Raw genomic sequence first — 8640 nt, forward strand, 5'->3', positions numbered from 1 at the left:
TCTTTAGGAGATTTATATGGAACATATATAAAGTGTCTAGTTCAAGTCAAAGATCAGCCTAGATATTGTAACGCCCGTAGATTAGGGCTAGACAATTTAAGGACAATTAGCGTCAAAAATGACTTTTTGATGGGAGATTATTTTGATGGAATAAACTTAACTAAGTTGTAGTATATGTGACAAGGATTTCGTACGTATAAAGAATGCCGAAATCCGAGTTATAACGAAGATGTTATGACCTGTCGAAGTTTCGCGACAGAACCGGCACGACATAGCGCGATGTAAATAGTGAATTTATGTTAGAGCGATATTTGCCCTTAACGATCTAAATGAAAGTCGTATAATACGTTAAACCGAGAGTGTGCATAAAAAGAATGTCTAAATCTGACTTCGTATGAGAAAGTTATGATTTTTCGAAGTATCAACATTAGTAGTATGCAGCCCGAAACTCGAGATTGAGGTCAAGTGATATTTAACCAAAACTTTCTAAATGAGAATTTAAGATCTCATCAATAGTAGTCCAACGATAAAAAGACAGACGAAAACGGAGTTCAGATGAAGGAGTTGTGAATTTCGAACGGAGTTTTCTTGTCCCAGCCTACTAAAAAAATATATATTAATAATATATTAAAATTAAAGTCAAAATTATCCAACAAAGTCTAAATGAAAGTTGTAGATCTTATTTTTACCTACGCGTGGATATAAAGAATGTTGAAAACGGAGTTCGTATGCGAAAGTTGTGAATTTCTAAAGTTCGGGGCGCGAAACCCCAAAACTGTCAGAACTCACGAGGTGAATATTAGAAATTCACGAGGTGAACAGATGATGGACTTCTTCCAGGGCAAGTGGCCATGACGAATTCAATGACGTATCGAGATCACGATATTAAAAAGTCACGAGGTGAATATTAGAAACTCACGAGGAGAACTCAAAAAAATTCATCCTATAAATAGAAATCGAGGGTCAGCCGATTTTGGTTGCTCCTTCTCATCTCTCCCACTCCCGATACTCTCTGTAAGCCCTATTTTAACCTCCCGAAGTGTCACACCCCCAAACCAGAATGGCGGAAACATTCGGGGGTGGATGACTTCATGTAGTATCACAACGATTGAATATTGTAAAGAAAGTAACACAACCATCATATATATATAAAATGAAAACGTATATTGTTGCGTTATACATGTTATCAAAAGAATATTACAATATGATGATAAATGTTTAATGATAAAAACATCCTTTGTGTTCCTTCTCCCAAAAGCTGGTAGTTTACCTGTATCATTGATTCCCTGAGAAATACAAGTGGTTTTGAAAAGTGTCAACAATTAAGTTGGTGAGTTCATGAGTGTTTTGAGTTGAAAAGTATATCCCTTTTGGTAGTAAATTGGTAAACGAGGTTTTTAGAAAATCCAATATTTTCTTGTAAAATGAAAAAGTTTCCAAAGTTGGAATGTGTTAGTAACCTTTATAATCAAATGATAACAATAATTTTGTATGAAAATATAATGTAGGAAAACTGCGATGCACATATGAATCTCGTAAATCAATCTTGTTTTATACTTTTTATGTGAGTTTTATAACCATACTAATGACACTGACGGCCTGTAACAACATTCTTCAAGTGTTGCAGTGTTATGACTTTGTCACCCCAGACCTGCCGGTCTAACTATAGCTAGTAGTTTAGGTGCGGGATTGTCAATCCCGTATAGATCTATACACAAATATCACGCTCTCCCTCCAAGAGATTATGGTATATAATACAGGACTTGAAATGCATACAAAAATGTACGTTGAAGTTTAAATATCTCACATTACCTAGTATAAGTAGATTTACAATGAAATGACCTTACTTCTTTTGAAAGTGTTTCGTTTTTCAAATTGTATAAAAATGTAGGATTGACTTGCTAACTATACCCATTATAGTTTTCAGATAGTATGTTCCATTTAGTAGAAATAACTTAGTGATATAATCGCCCTTGTATATATAAGATGTTTGTATCGATATTCGAAGTTAGAAATTGCATTTATGTTTATAAAACGATACTTTTAACGTGTAATGTACTTGTATTTCCCCCCTAAAACATGTAAAAAGAATTGAAAAGTAGGGGTATGAACTCACTCGTTAAGTTTGAAGAGAAAGACTAGAGTTAAGTAGAACTTCGATCGCGGATACTTGCGTCGTCGGGCTCTTTGGGGATCGCTGCAACGTAGATCTTTCGTCGGGGGCTCGAGTGCGGAAACCGAGGTGATGGACTGGTCTCTGGAGCTTTAGAAGGGTGTGAGAGTATCTGGAGGTTTGAGAATGTGTGCTTAAATTCGCAGCTGAACCTTTCTATTTATAGGCTGAAATTGCCTCGTACGCGGGGCGTAACTTTGGAGTACGCGGGGCGTACTCACGTACGCAGCGCGTACGTCGTTACGCTGGGCGTAAAAATGCGTCATGGCTTACGGCTCCTAGCTAGCTAGGCGTAGTTTGGGCGGGCCGATGGGACTCGACTCTGGGTCTAGTACGCGGGGCGTACTCCCAGAGTACGCGGGGCGTAATCCCTGCTTCCAACTTCTAAATTCCGTAACTTTCGCGTACGAGCTCCGTTTCTCGCATTCTTTATATCCACGCTTAGGTGAGATTATGCTCTACAACTTTCATTTAGACTCCGTCAGCTAGTTTTGACTTTATTTTTAATGATATAATTTTAATAGGCCGGGCCGCCTAAAGTTCGTTAAAATTTCATAGGTTCTTTATTCGACGTCGGTTTTCGTTTGTCTTTCTATTGTTTTATTACCACCGAGGAGATCTTCAACTTCCGTTTAGGTGGCGATAGTTAAATAACACTCGATCTTTAATCCAACTTTTTAGCCCTCTACTACTGTTACGAAACTTTGAAAATTCGTAACTTCTTCATACGAGGTCCAATTTGGGCGATCTTTTTATGCACGCTCATCTTTCAACGTGATCTACGACTTTTGTTTAGATACTTTAAAGCTAAAATGCATTTTATTGAGATTCCACTTTTTACGTCAAATAATATTTTTGGGAAAAATAGGGTTGTCACACGAAGCCCCGGTATCATTCCCGAGCCCCAAAGCAAATCCCGAAGCCCGAAGATCCCGAGAAGTGAAATTCTCGAGCCGAAGCTCTGCCTGCAAGAAGCTGATTTTTGTGAAGATCTTTCGGATCTACCGAAGAATACTACTTTTACAAGCCGTAGTTCTGTCCGAGCATCGTCTAATCAAGTGAGTGTATAGTCACTTTCATCTTACACATAGATATGAAGTATTTTATAAAATACGTGCTATGTGTATAATATAAAGTTGTTTATACGTGTGATTGTATAGTCCCTTTCATAAACACGATATTAATACAAGTATTGTTTAAATGTATTGAGTATATGTTTAGTATGAGTGTGGTTACTTTCTTCTAACACATAAATATAAAGTATTAGCTATGAAATACGTGTTATGTGTTATATATTATTTGTCTATTTGAGATGGGCTTGGAATTGATGTTTTTATATGGGTGTTAAATGATTTAAATTGTGTTTGTATTTATATCTACAAAATTGTTGGGTAGAACATCGATAGATAGAATAGTTGATGACGATGCGAATTCGTGCCTATTGAGTAAAACCTTGGTGACGATACGACTTTGTGCCTATTGAGTAAGCCTTGGTGACGATGCGACTTTGTGCCTATTGAGTAAAACCTTGGTGATGATGCGACTTCATGCCTATTGAGTAAAACCTTGGTGACGATGCGACTTCGTGCCTATTGAGTAAGACTTGGTGACGATGCGACTTTGTGCCCATTTGATAAACCTTGGTGACAATGTGCGTTCGTGCCTGTTGTGTAAACCCCGGCGACTATGAGACGTAGTGCCTATCGTATAAACCCTGGTGACTATGTGAAGTAGTGCTTGTTGTATAAACCGTGGTAGCAAATTGACTTTGTGCCAATTCCTTAGGTAAATCCTTAGGAATGAATGAATGAAGGATAGTTGGTTCTTAGGGTAAACCCTTGAGAAAATAAAGGAGATATGGGGATGGGTATTTGGGTTGATTGCTTGATAATTGAATATAATAAATTTATTATTGTGGGTTTAAAACCCTATATACTCACCAGGCTCCCAAGCCTGACCCACTCAGTTTTCTTTGCATTACAGGTAATGGCACAAGGGTATCAGTTGATGGACTTGACGAGAGATTTTGGATTATAGATCAGTAGTTATAAATAACTGTTGTAAGGTTTATTTTATATTGTTTATGTTTTTGGTCTGTATCGGAACATGACATCCTGAGGTTTTATTATTAAATAAAAAAAATACATTCTCTTTGAGAAATGTTTTCATAAGTTATTATCATATCTTGTTTTGGGAACAAATTCCGCAACCGTTTTCTTTAAACGATTACTCTGATTTATAAAACAAAGTATAAACAAATCGGTTTTTTTGGCTGTGAAATTGGGGATGTCTCAGCTGGTATCAGAGCATTAGTTTAAGCAAACTAAGAATTTTTAGGATTTCTAGACTTAAACTTAGAATACTAAGTATTGATCGTGAAGAGTGTGTCTAAAATATGTTAGGTAGTACATCTAAATTGACACAAGTACTAGTTTATTTTAGGAATGATACCTAAAATGTTTTTATGTGCTAAATGTGATATGTTGACATATATGATATTATTTGTTCGGATCTATGGTCTGTATTTTAATTGTCATTTAAACATTTAATTTTAGTTTTTGAAATTTATTTGACATTTTAGGATTTAATATACTGTTTCTTGTAGTATTTTATTTTTTTAACTAAATGTTATTTTCAATTTTGGTTTAGATTAAAATTTTTAAATTAGTATTGTTTAAATAAAAAATAAATAAATAAATAAATAAGTTGTATGAAGTATGAAGGATATGAGTAATGCATTGGCATATAACTTTGTTTTCAAATAATGCTTTCGAATCGAATGTCATATCGTGTTAAAATATTTTATGCTAACGATCATAGTTATATTTTATTAAATATCTTACAGGGATATATACATGAGGGATACATGAGGGCTCACATAAGCAGTAGTGGCACCAAATATTTTTTTCGAGAAAATATTATAACATAAAAAAAAAATTAAAATTATGAGTACATTAAATATAACAAACTAGTACTTTAGAACTTACATTTTAAATTTGATATCTATATATACATATTTTTTAAAAGCAATACATTACATATTCGACATTTACTTTCATAAAGGCCTTTTCTTTAAATTACGCATCAATGCATCGTTCATAAATGATCACCCATTTTGTTATACAAATTCTTATTCAAGAGTTTGATCATGAAAAAATATATTTTTACTGTTGCAGTCGTGATTGGTAAAAGCAAATTCAATTTTAATAACTTATAAACCATAGGATAAGAATGATGTTTCGATGTTTCCACCATCAAATAAGAAAACATCATCAAACAAGAAAACTTAGTAATTTCCTTCAAACTATTGAAGTGATCATCTTTATGCAAAAAGTGATAATATATATTAAGTTCATCATCAAGTTGCATCTTCTCTAAATCATCAAAGTTGTTTTTATACAACTCATTCAACTTCAATAACCTTGTTTTTTTTTTCCAAATTTAGCAAAATGAATCATAAGGGCTCAGATCCCTCGTGTATATTAGTAATTAGGTGCTTATTAAACTTTATCAGTTCCAAATTCTATAATTTGAACAGCTACAATTGTGATGGAAATTTCAACTTCAAAATGAATCTAATTAGTAACTTTGGTCCTGCGGCCTCTCGAAGTGACATAATTTTCGGTCATATCCACAATATTAGTATTATTTTTTTGACAAAAAGAAAATATTGTCGACAAAGTTTTATCACCTCGTATCTCTTAAAGATTTTAATGCATCCATTATCCCTCTATCCTGATAAATCGCTTCTAAAATGTCTTGATCATTTTTTAAAATGCTTTGATAATATGCTCGTGAGGTGTAAAACTTCATACATCAAACGTAAATAAAACACAAAATCAAGTTTTTTGAAATATCTTAAGATAATGTATGTTTGATTTCAGTTATTTATAGTGGATCCCTCATCTTCAACATAAACAAGAACTTCAAGAACCTTCATAAATAAGTTCATCAAACTTGTGATTGTTTTGAAATATGAACCTTATTTTGTATCCCCCGTTCAAATAAAATAACTCTCTTGATTTAACCCATTTCTTAGTTTTAAGTTCTCCGCTACCAATTGCAACTCTCTTGATTTAACCCATTTTTTTAGTTTTAAGTTCTCCGTTACCAATTGCCTGCCTTTTCCACCATTTCTATGTAACTCTCTTATAGCATATATTTTCTTTGATATGAACCACATATCAAAATAACCACCAGAGAAATTTATTCAAAGAAGTTTTCAACATTATCGTGCTCTTTGCTACATCCACGATAACCTGTTGAAGTTGGTGTGCAAAGGAATATACATAATACGCTAATCGTTATCTTATAATAACAAAGCTTTCATACCAGTGAATGTATCTCACATATTGCTTTCCCTATTGTGATCTTGTCCTCTTACTTACCTATTAAAAATTAAGATATAAGACATAAAGAAAATAATATTCAATTAAAATACATAATAATCAAAAAAGTTTGGATTAACTAAGTCATACTCAATTTATTACTGGTAAAAACTTTATTTATAGCCTCCTTAAAAACATTTACATGCAAAATTTGAAAATAAATTTAATAATGTAATTTTTATCTTTAGTTTAAAAATTCTTATAATCTCCTTCTACTCTTTTACAACAAATAACTAAACCTTCTATGAACTAAATTTAGTGTTGTTTGGTAAAACTGTTTAACGGGGAAGAAAAATCATTTTAACTTTTTAAATCAAAGTAACTTCAAAAATTTAACAAAAAAATCATCAATTTATAAAGTATTATATATCAAAGAAATTCAATTCACACATGAATTTTATCGTAGATCAACTTGAAATGAAACAATACATAGGTTTCCCTCCTTCAAATCCAAACAACAAAAAGAAATCCAAATAAAATATATAACAATTCAATAAAACTGTTAAAGAAAATCTACAGTCAATTTTCACAAGTTAACTCAGCCTTGGGGATAAATTATTTTTACCAAACACCCTTATGGTAAGCGGTAGATCAAACATCTCCTAACTCTCATCGGATATATACGATTGAAAAGGTTTTCAAACCTAACCTCAAATTGGTTTTGGTTTGACCGATCCAGTTCATCCTAGCATGTTCGATTCATGGGTGGATCAGAAGTAAAAGGGTATCTCCAATAAGTAAAATGGATATCCCTAAAAAAAGATCACGTAATATACAATAAGAAAAAAAATCTGGAAAAAATTACACTACTAAATTTTTGTTATGGGTATCTCGGGCTATCTCAGGATACAAACTAGATCCGTCATTGGTTCGATTCAGATAGACTCATAAAATTACAATTAGGGGTGAGCATGGTGCGGTTTGGTGCGGTTTTCGGTCAAAACCGAACCATTAGATAACGCAAGTGGCCGTTTTCATTTGATTTCAACATACCTAAAAGAGAATCTACCTGATTCTTGACAAATTATGCGCTCTCAGTTTTCAATTTGTGATATCGACTTTCATAGTTAATAATCTCAGTTTTCATATTAATGCTTCCGTCTTAGTTTTGCCTGCTAACTTTTATATTTTTCGTAATCCACATGATATCTGGAACATATATCTGGAAAAAGACATTAGATAACGCAATTGCATCTGAATGGAAACATTACATATATAGAAAAAGAGTGGCACACACATACAACGATCGAGAAAATGCATGAAAAACAACAATAGCATCTAGCTTTATTCTGCATGTTGGTACTAGTATCACCAAGTGAAGTAGTACGTACTACTATCATGAGTCATTTTTCTTTCATTAAACAGACCATTAATTTTTTAACATTTAGGAATCGAAACACCACAAGCTGAAGCAACCTTCTTGGCATTTGGAGAGTTGATATATTGTTTAAGACTAGGGTTCTTCACGTAGCCACAGAAACAAGGCTGTTGTGCTTTCAACTTGCTGCAACAAGCTACAGATGGTGTCGCCCCACTAGAGAGAAACGCAGCACATGGCACTAACTCTTGTGGATTACAAGTTGCAGCATTCGTCTTCTCAACATTGTCCACAAGCATCACCACCAAGGCACACAAAAGAATGAATGAAAATGCCTTCTTCATCATTTCAAAATGAGAATAATAAGTTGAGACTAGAGATCACAGAAGGAAAGATGGTGATTTGTGGTTCTTCAAGCTTAAAGCTTCGTAATTTATAGTGGTTTTAGTAGGGTTTTTTGGGTTATTTAATAGTTTTACTAAAGATTTTGGAAAACCTTATGTTACATAATATATTTTCAAAGTTTCTTGACTTAAAGTGTTTGATAGAAATGTTTGGGTTTGGTCTTCTATACGTGGGTATGCTTCATTTTCGAGCTTTCTTTGGGGCAAAAATGCAAGTGACCATTCACCAACTTTGACGAACTAAAAGTCAATAGATATCGTATACAAGTAAAATCCCGACAGTTGTTTGAAAAATATTAGTTTATCTATTTGTTAGTTGTATAGGAGTTACAAGAGTCCATGATTCCATTAAGAATA

General features: G+C 33.4%; 1 pseudogene; it reads right to left on the reverse strand.

Annotated features, from left to right (window-relative positions):
- Nucleotides 1-7938: 7938 nt before the first annotated feature.
- Nucleotides 7939-8223, reverse strand: LOC145040749 (non-specific lipid-transfer protein 2 pseudogene; annotated as a pseudogene).
- Nucleotides 8224-8640: the final 417 nt, after the last annotated feature.

Source organism: Lactuca saligna, chromosome 4 (genome assembly GCF_052625555.1).
Source record: "Lactuca saligna cultivar CGN05327 chromosome 4, ASM5262555v1, whole genome shotgun sequence".
Taxonomy (NCBI): domain Eukaryota; kingdom Viridiplantae; phylum Streptophyta; class Magnoliopsida; order Asterales; family Asteraceae; genus Lactuca; species Lactuca saligna.